This window comes from Tamandua tetradactyla, chromosome 8 (assembly GCF_023851605.1).
Source record: "Tamandua tetradactyla isolate mTamTet1 chromosome 8, mTamTet1.pri, whole genome shotgun sequence".
NCBI lineage: Eukaryota > Metazoa > Chordata > Mammalia > Pilosa > Myrmecophagidae > Tamandua > Tamandua tetradactyla.
Window position 1 is genome coordinate 74,524,882 of NC_135334.1, and position 20,582 is coordinate 74,545,463.

A 20,582-nucleotide genomic window follows, 5' to 3' on the forward strand; every position below is an offset into this window, starting at 1 on the left:
CACGTTTTCCACGAAGTCGGCCAGACCTGCGGCGGCGCCGCGCGGCCGCACATCCAGCTGGTGCCCGCCGTGCGTCCACGAACCGAAGGTCAGGCCGCAGCGCTGCGCGTCAAACGGGAAGGCCGACACGTCCACGCGGCACGAGCTGCGCGTGATGGCCGGCGCGTCCCAGCGCACCGCGCCGTCGTGCCGCAGCACCACGTTGGTGCCGGCTGAGGCCTGAGGCTGCGCGTCCGCTCTGCGGGCAGGTGGGAAAAGGGGAGGCTCACTGAGGTGGCAGGGGCCGAGGAGCAGGCCCGGGGCGGATGGAGGGCAGGGCTGGCCCCCAAATGGTCCCTGGGGCTCTCAGAGCCCTGGGCGGACCACTAGAGTGGCCCTAAGGCCACGAAGCAGGTGCTGGGGTTGGGTGGGGGGCGGGGTGGGTGGGTGAGCCAGCATGGAGAGGGGGAGGGTGTACCATAGTGAGGCCTAGAAGGGCCTCAGGGGAAGTCGAACCAAGTGCCAAGAGGGCCATAGATTGCACACAGGGCAGTGCAAAAGGGCCTCAGTAAAACTTGAAGTTGGCCCCAGGTGGCTCGGTGAGTTCCCTTAGGGATCATCTGCCAAGATCATCGAGGGATCCTGGGAAAATGTGTGGAGCCATCTGTTGGCTGGGAAACAAAGAACCTGCTTAGGCAAGAGGCATAGAGGAACAATCTGGAGGACCTTGGCTCTAGAGGAGACAGATCCTTAGGCAGGACCCTCGAGAAGCCCTGAAAGACTCAGAGTAACTTTTTTTGAGGGGCATGGGGAGTTGGAGGGGCTGAGCACTGGCCTCAGTCTTGATAATTAAGTCAGAATCCTTGGGAATGGCCTTTGGAGTGTGTCATAGTGAGGCACTTTGCCCAGGTTCCCCCTTTGCAGGAGACACAGAACTGATCCTGGACCACACCGGGATTCTCTGGAGACATACAACCTGGGTTGACCAGGGACAGCCTGAAATGGGAGTGCCATGAAGGGGCTATGAATTCTGGAAGCTTAGGAGGATCCTGGGAAAAATCTTCCAGGATGGCAGAGCAGCCAGTTTAGGTATATGTGTAATGGGACCAATGAGTGCATTCCCAGAGCCAAGACCCAACTGTAGAAAGGGTTTGAACAGTTGGGCAATACTTGTTATAGAGCACGATGTCTGGCCGCCACACAAAACTGCTGGGGATGCGGATGGCATCCAGGCCACCATAGGCATCAGGGTCCCATCTCAGGTAGGCATCTGTCCACTCCTGCCGGATCCACAGGTACAGCGTCAGTACCTGGTTCCGCTCATCCTAGTGGGAGGCAGGGAATAGACACTGATGCATATATATGTATACCCTCCCCTGCATATGCATACTCACCTATAGAGCTCTGGTTAGCACCCATAAACCCAACTTGCCCCTGCAGTCCGGTTCCCACCCAGGCCTGACCTTGCTATGTGACCTTAGCGGGTTCTTCTCTTCTTTGGACTTGAGTTTCCTCAATGGTAGAATAGGGTGATAATCTCTGCCTTGCAGGGGATTCATGGAGATCAAGCATGTCGGGCACATTGTGGGTACAGCAACAGGTAGTAGCTATGATTGTTGTTAATATTAATGTTTACAGAAAAGATTTGCTTGGAGAACAATCTCAGACTCTCACCCTCTTATTCTTTGACTGCTGTTACAGGCACACTCCACAGTTGCCCCACTACCACAACATACCATGTCGATGATCTGGGACAATGTCACCTCCAGGGTCACGTTCAGAGTCTGGTCTGTGTCTGCCACAGGTCTCAGGGCATTTGTGTAGTTGGCAAAGAGGTCGCGAAACAGCTTGTGAGCCAGCCTGCCGTCAGCTCCTAAGCACCCTGAGTGACAGGTAAGAAGGGCTGTAGATTCAGGGCCCCAGTCCAGGGCCTCTGCTCATGCCCTCCACCCCTATAAGGCTGGGCTCCTGACACCTGTTTCACTGTCTTCCAGCCTGCTGAATGGTCCTCCTTGTGCCTGCCCTCTGTCCTTCTACTTGTGGTTCTAGTCTCCCTTGCCTCTGGACTGAATGGGGTGAAGGCCATAGAGAAAATTAGTCCCATCTCCCATCCAAAAGTCTGTTGGAGCTAGGCTGTCAGGAGGTTTCTACCCAGCTCTTCCACCAAGAATCTGGATTGTTCTGTCCACCTTACCACAAATGCTAGAGGGGCTCAGACAGGCCACAAGAGTCCAGACTCTCACCCAGGTATTCTGATCCCCATGCCCAGCCCCTCCAGTCTCTCAAACCTTTCTGCTTCTCTACCTGCACTTCAGTTGGTATCTTCAAAGCTTCTGATACTATGGCTCATTCCCTCATTCTGAAAACACCCCCTTTTCAAGGCTTCTGTGACACATCATATTTTTCCCAGTCTCTGTCTCAAATATCAGTCCCCAGAATTCTGTTCTTGGCTTTCTTTGTACCCCTCATTCTTTAGCCCATATATTTCTCATGAACACCCATGTATAACAGTCCACCCCTGAATGTCCTACAGGCACCTCACACTTGGTAGGTCCAAAACAGGAACTCATCTTGCCTCATGCTCTGAAACTTGCCCCTGATCACATGTTCCCCTTCTCAGCTATAGCACCCCCCAATCCCCCAGCCAGAAACTTGGGAATATCCTTTCTATCTACCCCTCCCCTTGCATTCCAACAAATCCCAAATCCTGTCAGTTCTGCTGCTAAGTATCTGGTGAATCCATCGCTGCTCTCCAGCTTAGGCCTCATCCTCTCTCGTTTGGACCATAAGAGCAGCCACAGCTACCTCCTCATTGCTCTCCCTGCCCTGGGCTTATACCAGTTCTAACCCATCCTCCACTCTTCTGGTAGATTATGCTTTTTAAAATGCAAATCTCACCAGGCCAGTTCCTGCTGAAAACCTCTCAATGGCTCCACATTGCCCATGAGCAACCTGGCATTCCAGACCCTTCAGGATTTGGCCCCTCTGACCTTTCCATTCCTTCCAGAGAAGCTCCCCCACTCACTGCTCCCATCCTAGCCAGGCAAGGCTCCTCTCAGTCTTCTGTACCCCTGCTCCACTCTCCCCAGATAAAGAACTTATTCCCAGCACAGATGGTGCAGAAAAAGCAAGAGACCATGTGGGGAGAGATTTGAGGGGGATGGGAAAGGCAGCAACACCAGGAGGGACTAGGGCTGGTAGGTAGAGCTTCTTACCTGGCAGGAGTAGGAGCAGGAGCAGGAGGCCTGGGCTGGAGCAGAAGAAGCTAAGGTTGAAGGAGAGGCTCCCTTGCCCCATGGTCCTGCCGAAGTAAGGATATATGGAGCCAGAGGAGGTTTCTGGGTGTGCCGCCTCCTGGCCAGACTAGGGCAACAGAAGGTTTTGGTGGCAAGTATGGTAATGGCAGTACCTGCAGGTCAGTACCCAGCTACCCACGGGAAGATGTGGCTCTTCCAGTTATCTGGTGCTTCATTTGTACCTGCCCTGGGATTTCAGTTCTTGGTCCTTGGTAGCTGCTATTTCTCCTTCTCTGATGAGTCCTTATCTCTTCTGGTCTTTGCCTCTGTCCTTTTTATTTATCCCCCACCCCCACCCCATTCCCCTGCTTCTCTGTCTCTATTTCATTTTGTCTTTATCTCTGTAATTCCTTCTCAGTCTCTCTCTCTCTGCTTCCCTGACTCTGCTCTTCCTCTCTATTCTCTTTCTCCTTTCTCTCCCCTTCTCCTTCTTCTGTTTCAGCCTTCCTGACATCTCCCACTATTCTGGGCTCTACACCTGGGCACTAGTTGAACCTGGGACCCTCTGAGCAGAACAAGGGGCAGGGGCTCTATCCTTATCAAGTCCTGAGGGGTCTGGGGCATAGAACAGAGGGGCCCCTCCCCCTTTGCCTGTTTCATTAGCCTAATTACAGGGTAGAGGACACCTGTATGCATGGAAACAGAGCAACTGAAATTGATACCTCAGGCCAGTGGGATCTGAATTATTCAACATCTGTAAGGCAGCACCCCAGGCTCAGCTCAGCCCCAGCCTGAGGGGTTGGAGAATTCAGAGATGCCAGGTTCAGGATCTGCAAGAGACCAGGGCCATCCCGGCTGTTGCTTGAATTCTGGGAGCTCCCTTTGAACCTGCAGCTAGCTCTCCACCCACTGTTGGACTCAACACATCTGCCTGGACTAAGTGCTTTGGGTCAAGCAAGCTTTCCCTTCCTGGTGTGAGTGTGCTGGCCTCAAGTCTTTCCAGGTGGCCTCACAGAGCATGCGATGCAGCCCATGTCCTCTCCTCAGAGTCGCTGCAGCCATTTCAGTTCAAGTCACAGAATTTTCCCCAATTTCTAACGCCGCAAGCAATATGGGGGCTTAGGGAAACCACAGGCTTTGAAGAACCTTTCTGTTCTGTCTTATGAGCCATCTGATGTGGCCAAATTCCTGAAACTCTCTGGGTTTCAGTTTCCTCAGTCCGAATAATAGGATTAATAATCCTCACCTTGAAAGCTGTTGTAAAGATAAAGTGAAATAACATGATAATGCAAGGCAAGTGCCTAGCACAGTCCCTGATGCACAGTATCAATCAACAGTATATGCACCAGAGTCCTGGTGAATAAGTCAGGATGTCTTTAGGAGCTATACATACTTCCCTGGTAGTCACATCCTTGCCATGACTTCAGGTATCATGGATATGCCAGTGACTCCCTACTTTTTCTCCAGCACATTCCCCTCTTTTAGGCACCAAATGCTTATCTCCAACTGCCTTCCAGATGCTCCCTCTGGATGCCCCACCAGCACTTCGCATAATTTTCAAAATGGAACTTCTCTCCTCCTCTCCAAACTGGTTTCTTCCCCTGTGGTCTGTAATTCACGATAGTACCATCTGTTCATTCAGGTTGAGAGGAATCTCACTTTGTTTAACCCTCTCATTAACTAGTCATTATGTCTTGTCCTTCCTACTGCTCTAATATTTTTAGAATCTACTTCTTGCAGCCATTGCAGCTTTTCTGGTTAACATTCATCTTTTTTTTTTTTTTTTTTTGCATGGGCAGGCACCGGGAATCGAACCCAGGTCTCTGGTATGGCAGGCAGGAACTCTGACTGCTGAACCACTGTGGCTCGCCCCTTCTGTTTATTTATTTATTTATTTATTAAAAAAATTAACAAACCAAATAACACATTAACATATATAATCAGTAATTCACAATATCATCACTTAGTTGCATATTCATCATTTCTTAGAACATTTGCGTTAATTCAGAAAAAGAAAGAAAAAGACAATAGAAGAAATAAAACGAAAACAGAAAAGAAAAAAAAAGATTATACCTACTATACCACTTATCCCTCGCTTTCACTGATCACTACCATTTCAAACTAAATTTATTTTAACATTTGTTCTCATTATTTAATTTTATTCCATATGTTCTACTCATCTGTTGACAAGGTAGATAAAAGGAGCATCAGACACAAGGTTTTCACAATCACACAGTCACAGTGTGAAAGCTATATCATACAATCATCATCAAGCCATGGCTACTGGAACACAGCTCTACATTTTCAGGCAGTTCCCTCCAGCCTGTCTATTACATCTTGAATAACAAGATGATATCTACTTAATGCATAAGAATAACCTCCAGGATAACCTCACGACTCTGTTTGGAATCTCTCAGCCATTGGCACGTTGTCTCATTTCACTCTTCCCCTTTTTGGTCAAGAAGGTTTTCTCAATCCCTTCATGCTAAATCTCAGCTCATTCTAGGGTTTTTCTCAGTCCCTTGATGCTGAGTCTCAGCTCATTCTAGGATTTCTGTCCCATGTTGCCAGGAAGATCCACACTCCTGGGAGTCATGTCCCACGTAGACAGGGGGAGGGTGGTGAGATTGCTTGTTGTGTTGGCTGGAGAGAGGCCACATCTGACCAACAGAAGAGGCTCTCTTGGGGGTGATTCTTAGGCCTAAATTTTAAGTAGACTTGACCTATCCTTTGTGGGGTGTGGGGTTAAGTTTCCTGTGAACAAACCCCAAGACTCAGCCTTTAGCTTTGGTTGTCCACACTGCTTGTGAGAATATCAAGAATTCAATTTGGGGAAGTTGAATTTCTCCCCGTTCTCACCACTCCCCGAAGGGGGCTTTGCAAATAGTTTTCCACTCACTGGTCGAATCACTCTGGGATTCATCGGGGCACCACTGTGGACAAACCAACAAAATCTCATGTCCTACCTGAGATTCCAAGTACTTATGGTGTTCAGTCAAACTATCTACATAAGTTATATTAGGAAATGCACTAGTCAAAATATAAACTTTGTAACAAATAAACATTTTTTGCTTTAGTCTCACACATAAGGTGACATTTTAAAATATTAATTACCATCTATTTTCAGCACCCTGCAATAACGACATTCCTTTGTTCTTCCTCATGCAAAAACATTTAAAAATTTTTTACATTTAGTCACTATTATTATATACTCTAGGCATTCCTAGATTATACCATCTCAATCTTTAACATCTTTCTTTCTTTCTGATTTCATTTATGTCCCCAGCCCTCCTCCCTCTATCATTCTCACATGCAGCTTCATTCAGTGTTTTAACATAATTGTATTACAGTTAGGTAGTATTGTGCTGTCCATTTCTGAGTTTTTACATTCAATCCTGTTGCACAGTCTGTATCCCTTCAGCTCCAATTACCCAATATCTTACCCTATTTCTATCTCCTGATGGTCTCTATTACCAACGAAATATTCCAAGTTTATTCACTAATGTTAGTTCATATCAGTGAGACCATACAGTGTTTGTTCTTTTCTCTTTGGCTAGTCTCACTCAGCATAATGTTCTCAAGGTCCATCCATGTTGTTACACACTTCATAACTTTATTCTGTCTTAAAACTGCATAATATTCCATCGTATGTATATACCACAGTTTGTTTAGCCACTCGTCTGTTGATCGACATTTTGACTGTTTCCATCTTTTTGCAATTGTAAATAATGCTCCTATAAACATTGGTGTGCAAATGTCCATTTGTGTCCTTGCCCTTATGGCCTTTGACATACCTATCAACGGTATTACCGGGTCATGTGGCAATTCTATATTCAGCTTTTTGAGGAACCGCCAAACTGCCTTTCACAGCGGTTGCACCATTTGACATTCCCATCAACAGTGAATAAGTGTTCCTCTTTCTCCATATCCTCTCTAGCACTTGTCATTTTCTGTTTTGTTGATAATGGCCATTCTCGTGGGTGTGAGATGATATCTCATTGTGGTTTTGATTTGCATTTCTCGAATGGCCAGGGACATTGAGCATCTCTTCATGTGCCTTTTGGCCATTTGTATTTCCTCTTCTGAGAAGTGTCTGTTCAAGTCCTTTTCCCATTTTGTAATTGGATTAGCTATATTTTGTTGTTGTGTTGAACAATCTCTTTATAAATTCTGGATACTAGACCTTTATCTGATATGTCATTTCCAAATATTGTCTCCCATTGTGTAGGCTGTCTTTTTACCTTCTTTTTTTGTTTGTTTTATTAACGGAAAGGAAAAAAAAAAGAAATTAACACAACATTTAGAAATCATACCATTCTACATATGTACTCAGTAATTCTTAACATCATCACATAGATGCATGATCATCGTTTCTTAGTACATTTGCATCGGTTTAGAGGAACTAGCAACACAACAGAAAAAGATATAAAATGTTAATATAGAGAAAAGAAATAAAAGTAGCAATAATAGTAAAAAAAAAAAAAACCCTATAGCTCAGATGCAGCTTCATTCAGTGTTTTAACATGATTACTTTACAATTAGGTATTATTGTGCTGTCCATTTTTGAGTTTTTGTATCTAGTCCTATTGCACAGTCTGTATCCCTTCAGCTTCAATTACCCATTATCTTACCCTGTTTCTAACTCCTGCTGGACTCTGTTACCAATGACATATTTCAAGTTTATTCTCGAATGTCTGTTCACATCAGTGGGACCATACAGTATTTGTCCTTTAGTTTTTGGCTGGACTCACTCAGCATAATATTCTCTAGGTTCATCCATGTTATTACATGCTTCATAAGTTTATCTTGTCTTAAAGCTGCATAATATTCCATCATATGTGTATACCACAGTTTGTTTAGCCATTCTTCTGTTGATGGACATTTTGGCTGTTTCCATCTCTTTGCAATTGTAAATAACGCTGCTATAAACATTGGTGTGCAAATGTCCGTTTGAGTTTTTGCCCTTAATTCCTTTGAGTAGATTCCCAGCAATGGTATTGCTGGGTCGTATGGCAATTCTATATTCAGCTTTTTGAGGAACCGCCAAACTGCCTTCCACAGTGGTTGCACCATTTGACATTCCCACCAACAGTGGATAAGTGTGCCTCTTTCACCGCATCCTCTCCAGCACTTGTCATTTTCTGTTTTGTTGATAATGGCCATTCTGGTGGGTGTGAGATGATATCTAATTGTGGTTTTGATTTGCATTTCTCTAATGGCCAGGGACATTGAGCATCTCTTCATGTGCCTCTTGGTCATCCGTATTTCCTCTTCTGGTAGGTGTCTGTTCAAGTCTTTTTCCCATTTTGTAATTGGGTTGGCTGTCTTTTTGTTGTTGAGTTGAACAATCTCTTTATAAATTCTGGATACTAGACCTTTATCTGATATGTCATTTCCAAATATTATCTCCCATTGTGTAGGCTGTCTTTCTACTTTCTTGATGAAGTTCTTTGATGCACAGAAGTGTTTAATTTTGAGGAGCTCCCATTTATTTCTTTCTTCAGTGCTCTTGCTTTAGGTTTAAGGTCCATAAAACCGCCTCCAGTTGTAAGATTCATAAGATATCTCCCTACATTTTCCTCTAACTGTTTTATGGTCTTAGACCTAATGTTTAGATCTTTGATCCATTTTGAGTTAACTTTTGTATAAGGTGTGAGATACGGGTCTTCTTTCATTCTTTTGCATATGGATATCCAGTTCTCTAGGCACCATTTATTGAAGAGACTGTTCTGTCCCAGGTGAGTTGGCTTGAATGCCTTATCAAAGATCAAATGTCCATAGATGAGAGGGTCTATATCTGAGCACTCTATTCGATTCCATTGGTCGATATATCTATCTTTATGCCATTACCATGCTGTTTTGACCACTGTGGCTTCATAATATGCCTTAAAGTCCGGCATCGTGAGACCTCCAGCTTCGTTTTTTTTCCTCAAGATGTTTTTAGCAATTCGGGGCAATCTGCCCTTCCAGATAAGTTTGCTTATTGGTTTTTCTAATTCTAAAAAATAAGTTGTTGGGATTTTGATTGGTATTGCATTGAATCTATAGATCAGTTTAGGTAGGATCGACATCTTAATTATATTTAGTCTTCCAATCCATGAACACGGTATGCCCTTCCATCTATTTAGGTCTTCTGTGATTTCTTTTAGCAGTTTTTTGTAGTTTTCTTTATATAGGTTTTTTGTCTCTTTGGTTAAATATATTCCTAGGCATTTTATTCTTTTAGTTGCGATTGTAAATGGGATTAGTTTCTTGATTTCCCTCTCAGCTTGTTCATTACTAGTGTATAGAAAAGCTACAGATTTTTGAATGTTGATCTTGTAGCCTGCTACTTTGCTGTACTCATTTATTAGCTCTAGTAATTTTGTTGTGGGTTTTTCTGGGATTTCTACGTATAGTATCATATCGTCTGCAAACAGTGATAGTTTTACTTCTTCCTTTCCAATTTTGATGCCTTGTATTTCTTTTTCTTGTCTAATTGCTTTGGCTAGAACTGCCAACACAATGTTGGATTATAGTGGTGATAGTGGACATCCTTGTCTTGTTCCTGATCTTAGGGGGAAAGTTTTCAATTTTTCCCCATTGAGGATGATATTAGCTGTGGGTTTTTTCATATATTCCCTCTATCATTTTAAGGAGGTTCCCTTGTATTCCTATCTTTTGAAGTGTTTTCAACAGGAAAGGATGTTGAATCTTGTCAAATGCCTTCTCTGCAGCAATTGAGATGATCATGTGATTTTTCTGCTTTGATTAGTTGATATGGTGTATTACATTAATTGATTTTCTTATGTTGAACCATCCTTGCATACCTGGGATGAATCCTACTTGGTCATGATGTATAATTCTTTTAATGTGTTGTTGGATATGATTTGCTAGAATTTTATTGAGGATTTTTGCATCTATATTCATTAGGGAGATTGGTCTGTAGTATTCTTTTTTTGTAATATCTTTGCCTGGTTTTGGTATGAGGGTGATGTTGGCTTCATAGAATGAATTAGGTAGTTTTCCCTCCACTTCTATTATTTTGAAGAGTTTGAGGAGAGTTGGTACTAATTCTTTCTGGAATGCTTGATAAAATTCACATGTGAAACCGTCTGGTCCTGGACTTTTCTTTTTAGGGAACTTTTGAATGACTGATTCAATCTCTTTACTTGTGATTGGTTTGTTGAGGTCATCTATTTCTTCTTGAGTCAAAGTTGGTTGTTCATGTCTTTCCAGGAACCCGTCCATTTCATCTACATTGTTGTATTTATTAGCGTAAAGTTGTTCATAGTATCCTGTTATTACCTCCTTTATTTCTGTGAGGTCAGTAGTTATGTCTCCTCTTCCATTTCTGATCTTATTTATTTGCATCCTCTCTCTTCTTCTTTTTGTCAATCTTGCTAAGGGCCCATCAATCTTATTGATTTTCTCATAGAACCAACTTCTGGTCTTATTGATTTTCTCTATTGTTTTCATGTTTTCAATTTCATTTATTTCTGCTCTAATCTTTGTTATTTCTTTCCTTTTGCTTGCTTTGGGGTTAGTTTGCTGTTCTTTCTTCAGTTCTTCCAAGTGGACAGTTAATTCCTGCATTTTTGCCTTTTCTTCTTTTCTGATATAGGCATTTAGTGCAATAAATTTCCCTCTTAGCACTGCCTTTGCTGCGTCCCATAAGTTTTGATATGTTGTGTTTTCATTTTCATTCGCCTCTAGGTATTTACTAATTTCTCTTGCAATTTCTTCTTTGACCCACTGGTTGTTTAAGAGTATGTTGTTGAGCCTCCATGTATTTGTGAATTTTCTGGCACTCCGCCTATTATTGATTTCCAACTTCATTCCTTTATGATCCGAGAAAGTGTTGTGTATGATTTCAATCTTTTTAAATTTGTTAAGACTTTCTTTGTGACCCAGCATATGGTCTATCTTTGAGAATGATCCGTGAGCACTTGAGAAAAAGGTGTATCCTGCTGTTGTGGGATGTAATGTCCTATAAATGTCTGTTAAGTCTAGGTCATTTATAGTAATATTCAGATTCTCTATTTCTTTATTGATCCTCTGTCTAGAAGTTCTGTCCTTTGATGAGAGTGGTGAATTGAAGTCTCCAACTACTATGGTATATGAGTCTATTTCCCTTTTCAGTGTTTGCAGTGTATTCCTCACGTATTTTGGGGCATTCTGGTTCGGTGCGTAAATATTTATGATTGTTATGTCTTCTTGTTTAATTGTTACTTTTATTAGTATATAGTGTCCTTCTTTGTCTCTTTTAACTGCTTTACATTTGAAGTCTAATTTGTTGGATATTAGTGTAGCCACTCCTGCTCTTTTCTGGTTGTTATTTGCATGAAATATCTTTTCCCAACCTTTCACTTTCAACCTATGTTTATCTTTGGGTCTAAGATGTGTTTCCTGTAGACAGCATATAGAAGGATCCTGTTTTTTAATCCATTCTGCCAGTCTATGTCTTTTGATTGGGGAATTCAGTCCATTAACATTTAGAGTTATTACTGTTTGGATAATATTTTCCTCTACCATTTTGCCTTTTGTATTATATATGTCATATCTGACTTTCCTTCTTTCTACACTCTTCTCCATACCTCTCTCTTCTGTCTTTTCGTATCTGACTCTAGTGCTCCCTTTAGTATTTCTTGCAGAGTTGGTCTCTTGGTCACAAATTCTCTCAGTGATTTTTTGTCTGAGAATGTTTTAATTTCTCCCTCATTTTTGAAGGACAATTTTGCTGGATATAGGAGTCTTTGTTGGCAGTTTTTCTCTTTTAGTAATTTAAATATATCATCCCACTGTCTTCTAGCTTCCATGGTTTCTGCTGAGAAATCTACACATAGTCTTATTGGGTTTCCCTTGTTTGTGATGGATTGCTTCTCTCTCGCTGCTTTCAAGATCCTCTCTTTCTCTTTGACCTCTGACATTCTAACTAGTAAGTGTCTTGGGGAACGCCTATTTGGGTCTAATCTCTTTGGGGTGCGCTGCACTTCTTGGATCTGTAATTTTAGGTCTTTCATAAGAGTTGGGAAATTTTCAGTGATAATTTCTTCCATTAGTTTTTCTCCTCCTTTTCCCTTCTCTTCTCCTTCTGGGACACCCACAACACGTATATTTGTGCGATTCACATTGTCCTTGAGTTCCCTGATACCCTGCTCAAATTTTTCCATTCTTTTCCGGATAGTTTCTGTTTCTTTTTGGAATTCAGATGTTCCATCCTCCAAATCACTAATTCTAACTTCTGTCTCTTTAAATCTATCATTGTAGGTATCCATTTTTTCCCCCATCTTTTCTACTTTATTCTTCACTTCCATAAGCTCTGTGATTTGTTTTTTCGGTTTTTCTATTTCTTCTTTTTGATCAGCCCATGTCTTCTTCATGTCCTCCCTCAATTTATCGATTTCGTTTTTGAAGAGGTTTTCCATTTCTGTTCGTATATTCAGCATTAGTTGTCTCAGCTCCTGTATCTCATTTGAACTATTGGTTTGTTCCTTTGACTGGGCCATATTTTCAATTTTCTGAGCGTGATCCGTTATCTTCTGCTGGCGTCTGGGCATTTAGTCAGATTTCCCTGGGTGTTGGACCCCGCAGGTTGAAAAATTTTTTGTGAAATCTCTGGGTTCTGTTTTTCTTATCCTGCCCAGTAGGTGGCGCTCGTGGCATACGTTTGTCTACGGGTTCCACCAGTGAAAGTTGCTGTGGGTCCTTTAACTCTGGAAAACTCTCGCCGTAGGGGAGGTTCGACAGCCGAAGCGTCTTGGAAGAGTGCCAGCCGGCCCGGGGGTCCGAACGCGGGGAGGGTCGCCGACCGCCTCAGCACGGGAGAGCGCCCGACCGAATTTCCTAGTCGGCCCGGGGCGCCAAGCGTGGCAGGAGGGCGCCAGCTATTGCAGCCCCGGAGAGCGCACTGTTCCCAGCCGGACCGGGGAGTCACATATTTGGAAGGGACCCCCCGGTCACCGTTCTCCGCAGTCTGGGGATTTCCGACCCAACTCTCTCAGTTGGTCCGGGGGGCCTCGCATGGTGGGGGCGCCAGCCGCCGTGGCCGAAGGGGACCGCCTGCCCAATTCTGCCAGCTGGCCTGGGAAGGAGGAAGGGAGGGACTCCGGCCGCTTGCCGTCCCGCCCGGGAAAGCCCGCGCCCCTCGGTGATCTCACCGGAGCTGGTTCTCCCAGACAGTCAGCCGTTCCAGTATGGGGTACGCCGTCCCTTTGATCTCCGTCGTGACTCCGGGAGCTGCTCTGTATTGTCTCCACTCCCCCAGTAACTGTTCTGGAGGAGGAAAGGTGAGGGTGGCAAGGCTGTCGAGGCCGGTGGCGGAGGAGCTGGTGAAGGCAGAAGAGGGCACGGTGGTGGTTGGAGAGCTGCTGGAGCAGGAGGGGAAAAGGGGAGAGGAGGGCGGGCGGGCCGGCCGCTGCGGGGCGTGGGCGCTGCGCGCCAGGCCGGCGGACAAAGACTCTTTTTACTTTCTTGATGACGTTCTTTGATGCACAAAAGTGCTTAATTTTGAGGAGTTCCCATTTCTTTCTTTCTTCAGTGCTCTTGCTTTGGATGTAAGGTCTATAAAACCACCTCCAATTATAAGTTTTATTAGCTATTTCCCTACATTTTCCTCTGTTTTATGGTCTTAGACCTAATGTTTAGATCTTTGATCCATTTTGAGTTAATTTCTGTATAGGGTATGAGGTATGTGTCCTCTTTCATTGTTTTGCATATGGATAGCCAGTTCTCTAGGCACCATTTATTGAAGAGACTGTTCTGTCCCAGGTGAGTTGGCTTCACTGCCTTATCAACGATCAAATGTCCATAGATGAGAGGGTCTATATCTGAACACTCTGTTTGATTCCGTTGGTCAATATATCTATCTTTATACCAGTACCTTGCGTTTTGACCACGTGGCTTCATAATATGCCTTAAAGTCCAGCATCGCAAGACCTCCAGCTTCGTTTTTTTTTCTCAAGATGTTTTTAGCAATTCCGGGGGGACAAGCCGCCCTTTCCCATAAAATTTGCTTATTGGTTTTTCTATTTCTGAAGAGTAAGTTGTTGGGATTTTGATTGGTATTGCATTGAATCTGTAAATCGATTTAGGTAGAATTGACATCTTAACTATATCTAGTCTTCCAATCCATGAACACGGTATGCCCTTCCATCTATTTAGGTCTCCTGTGATTTCTTTTAACAATTTCTTATAGTTTTCTTTGTATAGGTCTTTTGTCTTTTTAGGTAAATTTATTCCTAGATATTTTATTCTTTTAGTTGCAATTGTAAATGGAATTTTTTTCTTGAGTTCCCCCTCAGATTGTTCATTGCTGGTGTATAGAAACACTACAGATTTTATTTATTTATTTATTTATTTATTTTTTTATAAACGGAAAGAAAGAAAAAAAAGAAAAAAAAGAAATTAACACAACATTTAGAAATCATACCCTTCTACATATGCACTCAGTAATTCTTAACATCATCACATAGATTTTTGAATGTTGATCTTGTAACCTGCAACTTTGCTGTACTCATTTATTAGCTCTGGTAGTTTTGCTGTGGATTTTTCGAGGTTTTTGACATATAGTATCATATCATCTGCAAACAGTGACAGTTTTACTTCTTCCTTTCCAATTTTGATGCCTTGTATTTCTTTTTCTTGTCTAATTGCTCTGGCTAGAACTTTTTTTTTTTTTTTTTTTTTAAGAGAGAGGGAGGAAGGGAAGGAAAGACAGAGAAGGAAGGAAGGATAGAAGGAAGGAAGGGAGGAAGAAAGGGAAACATCTTTAAACATTTTCTTGTTTTATTATATTTTGTTTGTTTGTTTGTTTTTTACATGGGCTGGGGCCGGGAATCGAACCGGGGTCCTCCGGCATAGCAGGCAAGCACTCTTGCCCGCTGAGCCACCGCGGCCCGCCCTAGAACTTTTAACACAATGTTGAATAACAGCGGTGATAGTGGACATCCTTGTCTTGTTCCTGATTTTAGCGGGAAAGTTTTCAGTTTTTCCCCATTGAGGATGATATTAGCTGTGGGTTTTTCATATATTCCTTTTATCATTTTATGGAAGTTCCCTTGTATTCCTATCCTTTGAAGTGTTTTCAACAGGAAAGGATGTTGAATTTTATCAAATGCCTTCTCTGCATCAATCGAGATGATCATGTGATTTTTCTGCTTTGATTTGTTGATATGGTGTATTACATTAATTGATTTTCTTATGTTCAACCATCCTTGCATACCTGGGATGAATCCTACTTGGTCATGATGTATAATTCTTTTAATGTGTTGTTGGATTCGATTTGCTAGAATTTTGTTGAGGATTTTTGCATCTATATTCATTAGAGAGATTGGTCTGTAGTTTTCTTTTTGTGTAATATCCTTGCCTGGCTTTGGTATGAGGGTGATGTTGGCTTCATAGAGTGAATTAGGTAGCTTTCCCTCCTCTTCAATATTTTTGAAGAGTTTGAGCAGGGTTGGTACTAATTCTTTCTGGGATGTTTGGTAGAATTCACATGTGAAGACATCTGGTCTTGGACTTTTCTTTTTGGGACGCTGTAATGACCGATTTGATTTCTTTACTTGTGATTGGTTTGTTGAGGCCATCTATTTCTTCTCGAGTCAAAGTTGGTTGTTCATGCCTTTCTAGGAAGTTGTCTATTTCATCTATGTTGTTGTATTTATTAGCATAAAGTTGTTCATAGTATCCTGCTATTAACGTCCTTTATTTCTATGAGGTCAGTGGTTATGTCTCCTCTTCCATTTCTGATCTTATTTATTTGCATCCCTCTCTCTTCTTTTTGTCAATCTTGCTTAGGGCCCAACAATCTTATTGATTTTCTCATTGAACCAGCTTCTGGTTTTATTGATTTTCTCTATTGTTTTTGTGTTCTCAATTTCATTTATTTCTGCTCTAATCTTTGTTATTTCTTTCCTTTTGCTTGCTTTGGGGTTAGTTTGCTGTTGTTTCTCCAGTTCTTCCAAGTGGACAGTTAATTCCTGAATTTTTGACCTTTCTTCCTTTTTTGATATAAGCATTTAGGGCAATAAATTTCCCTCTTAGCACTGCCTTTGCTGTGTCCCATAAGTTTTAATATGTTGTATTTTCATTTTCGTTTGCCTCGAGATATTTACTGATTTCTCTTGTAATTTCCTCCTTGACCCACTGGTTGTTTAAGAGTGTGTTGTTGAGCCTCCACATATTTGTGAATTTTCTGGCACTCTGCCTATTATTGATTTCCAACTTCATTCCCTTATGATCTGAGAAAGTGTTTTGTATGATTTCAATCTTTTTAAATTTATTGAGACTTGCTTTGTGGTGCAGCATATGGTTTATCTTTGCGAATGATCCATGAGCACTTGAGAAAAAGGTGTATCCTGCTGTTGTGGGGTGTAATGTCCTATAAATGTCTGTTAAGTCTAGCTTTTTTATTGTAATATTCAAATTCTCTGTTTCTTTATTGATCCTCTGTCTGAATGTTCTGTCCATTGATGAGAGTGGGGAATTGAAGTCTCCAACTATTATGGTAGATGTGTCTATTTCTCTTTGCAGTGTTTGAAGTGTTTACCTCATTTATTTTGGAGCATTCTGGTTTGGTGCATAAATATTTATGATTGTTATGTCTTCATGCTGAATTGTTCCTTTTATTAGTACATAGTATCCTTCTTTGTCTCTTTTAGCTGTTTTACATTTGAAGTCTAATTTGTTGGATATTAGTATGGCTACTCCTGCTCTTTTCTGGTTGTTGTTTGCTTGAAATATCTTTTCCCAACCTTTCACTTTCAACCTATGTTTATCTTTGGGTCTAAGATGTGTTTCCTGTAGACAGCACATAGAAGAATCCTGTTTTTTAATCCATTCTGCCAGTCTATGTCTTTTGATTGGGGCATTCAATCCGTTAACATTTAGTGTTATTACTGTACGGGTAGTAGTTTCTTCTACCATTTTGTCTTTTGGATTTTATGTCATATCTAATTTATCTGCTTTCTACACTCTTCTCCACACCTCTTTCTTTTGTGTTTTCATATCTGTCTCTAGTGCCCCCTTTAGTATTTCTTGCAGAGCTGGTCTCTTGGTCAAATTCTCTCAGTCATTTTTTGCCTGAAAATGTTTTAATTTCTCCCTCATTTTTGAAGGACAGTTTTTCTGGATATAGAATTCTTGGTTTGCAGTTTTTCTCTTTTAGTAATTTAAATATATCTTCCCACTGTCTTCTCGCCTCCATGGTTTCTACTGAGAAATCTACACATAGTCTTATTGGGTTGCCCTTTTATGTAATGGATTGCTTTTCTCTTGCTATTTTCAAGATCCTCTCTTTCTCTTTGACCTCTGACATTCTGAGTAGTAAGTGTCTTGGATTATGTGTGTTTGGATCTGTTCTCTTTGGGGTACACTGCACTTCTTGGATCTGTAATTTTAGGTCTTTCGTAAGAGTTGGGAAATTTTCAGTGATAATTTCCTCCACTAGTTTTTCCCCTCCTTTTCCATTCTCTTCTCCTTCTGGGACACCCACAACACATATATTTGTGCGCTTCATATTATCATTCAATTCCTGAGTCCGTTTTTTTCTGTATAGTTTCTGTTTCTTGTCAGATAACAGATGTTCCATCCTCCAGTTCACTAATCCTATCCTCTGTCTCTCGAAATCTACCATTGTAGGTTTCCATTGTTTTTTTCATCTCTTCTACTGTCCCTTTCATTCCCATAAGTTCTGTGATTTGTTTTTTCAGACTTTCGATTCCTTCTTTTTGTTCGTTCCTTGCCTTCTTTATATCCTCCCTCAATTCATTGATTTGGTTTTTGATGAGGTTTTCCATGTCTGTTCGTATATTCTGAATTAATTGTTTCAACTCTTGTATCTCATTTGAACTGTTGGTTTGTTCCTTTGACTGGGCCATATCTTTGATTTTCCTGGTGTGATTTGTTATTTTTTGCTGGCGTCTAGACATTTAATTACCTTAATTAGTTTATTCTGGAGATTGCTTTCACTTCTCTTACCTAGGGTTATTTTGCTGGATGAATTTGTTGTCTATCTGTTCTTTGACATTCAGTTCAGCTTTATCTGGACCTCTAGCTTAGGTTTTGCTTAACAGAGGATGATTTTTCGGTTCTTGTTTCTTGCCCTGCTTGTATGGTGCCTTCCCCAACCCCCCTTAGGAAGGTCTACATAGGTATTATAGACTCCAGCCAGGTTTTCCTGGACTAAACTGGCCTCTTATCAGGGGGAAGGAGTCACCTGTGTCGGTTTTTTCCTGAGGGTGAGACCCAGCAGGTTAAAATATTTTCCTGTGAAGTCTCTGGGCTCTGTTTTTCTTATCCTTCCCAGTATATGGTGCTTATCTGCCTGCGGTCCCACCAGCATAAGATGATGCAGCACCTTTAACTTTGGAAGACTCTCCCTGCTGGGGGCGTGGTGGAGACAGAGGAGAGGTTGTAGGCTGGTTTTAATGGCTTCAAATTGCCAAGACCTGGGGTCTGAATTCCTTGAGGGAGGGATTCTACCTGAGTTGGGCTTCACCCCTTCCCTGGGGAAGGCACAGGCGGGAGACAAACCCTGAAAGCAGCCTGTTTCTGCCTATGCTGGGGCAGTTGCAGCCTTAGGAATCCTGCTGCTGGATCCAGAGGCAGTCAATCCGTTGTAGAAACACAGCCACAAAAACCTCTTTTTCTTTTTTCTTTTTCTGTTAGCCCAGTGAGCGACCTCTGCTCTGACCAGGTTCACCTGAGCTGGGGGCCTATTTTTAGTAGTCAGAATTTGGTATTTAATGCCATAATTGGTGTTTGGTTGGACTGAGCCCCTGCTGCTGTTAAAGTCTCTTTCCTTTCCCCTCTGGGAAGCAGCCTATGGAGGAGGGGCGCCCGCCGTGGCGGCTTGGGGAACTCACGGTTCTGGGGGGGCTCGCAGCCGGTCCAGCTGGTCCAGACTGGGTTACACTGTGTGTCCGGTCACTGACATGGCTCTGGGAACTGTTCTGTACTGTTTCTGGTTATTTAGGAGTTGTTCTGGAGGATGAACTAAAACGTGCACATTGCTCCCCTTCTGTTTTTTTAAGAGCAAGTAGGTAGAAAATTATTGAGGTACATGCAGTACATATGTGGACACTCTTGCAAGAGACTAGAGCAATAGGCAGCGTGGGGCTATTTGCTTTTTATTTTTATTTTTTTAATATGGGCAGGCACCACTGGGTCTCTGGCATGGTAGGTGAGAATTCTGCCACTGAGCCACCATTGTACCATCCAGAGCATTGGGTGGGTCACATCTCCTTGGAAATGATCAAAAGATCTCCCCCAGCAATATTGAATAAGAATTAAAGAACTAGGCTTTTCTAGGTACACAACAGATTCAGCTTAGCACAAAGGGGTAAATAAAAAGCCTAAAGCCAGAACCTTCACTCAGCTCATCGTTTGTCAAATTAGCAGCATACTTTTAAAATCATCAATTTGCTGTTGAATGGCAGGGACTTAAAAAGATTCCCTGGGACATGACTCCCAGGGGTGTGGAACTTCCTGGCAACGTGGGACAGAAATCCTACAATGAGCTGAGACTCAGCATCTAGGGATTGAGAAAAACCCTAGAAAGAGGTTATCCTGGAGGTTATTCTCACGCATTGATGTAGTGGAGAGGCTGGAGGGAACTGCTTGAAAATGTGGAGCTGTATTCCAGTAGCCGTGTTTCTTGAAGATGATTGTATAATGATATAGCTTTCACAGTGTAACTGTGTGATTGTGAAAACCTTGTATCTGATGCTCCTTTTATTTACCTTATCAAAAGATGAGTAAAATATATGAAATAAAGATGAATAATAGGGGGAACAAATGTTGAAATAAATTTAGAGTGAAATGCTGGTGATCGGTGAGGGGGAAGGGTGGGGGTATGGTATGTATACATTTTTTTTCTTTTTTCATTTTATTTCTTTTTCTGAATAGATGCAAATGTTCCAAGAAATGATCATGATGATGAATATGCAACTATGTGATGATATTGTGAATTACTGATTATATATGTAGAATGGAATGATCCAAAGTTACGAATATTTACATGTTTGATTTTTTTTTTGGTATTTTTAAAAAAATTTAAAAATTAATAATAATCAAATAAAAGCATTGCCCTCCCCACTATGTGAGACATGACATGCAGGGGTGAAAGTCTCCCTGGCGATGTGGGCAAGGACTCCCAGGGATGAATCCAGACCTGGCACTGTGGGATCAACAATTCCATCCTGACCAAAAGGGGGAAAGGAAGCGTAATTAATAAAGTATTAGTGGCAGAGAGAGTTCAAATAGAGTCGAGACACTACTCTGGAGGTTGCTCTTATGCAAACTTCAGTTAGACCTTGCTACCTATCATAACATGCCAACCCCAACCAGGACCATTCTAGTCAATCCTAAAGAACACCTAAGGCAATA

At 42.2% G+C, this 20,582-nt stretch overlaps 1 long non-coding RNA gene across 1 annotated transcript in view; it reads left to right on the forward strand.

Annotated features, from left to right (window-relative positions):
- The first annotated feature begins 165 nt into the window (after positions 1–165).
- LOC143644570 (uncharacterized) overlaps positions 166–20,582 on the forward strand; it is a 30,422-nt gene continuing 10,005 nt past the window's right edge. The window contains exons 1-2 of the long non-coding RNA XR_013156755.1: positions 166–248; positions 1,681–1,872. This is a non-coding gene — a long non-coding RNA (uncharacterized LOC143644570). The remainder of the gene's footprint in view (positions 249–1,680; positions 1,873–20,582) is intronic.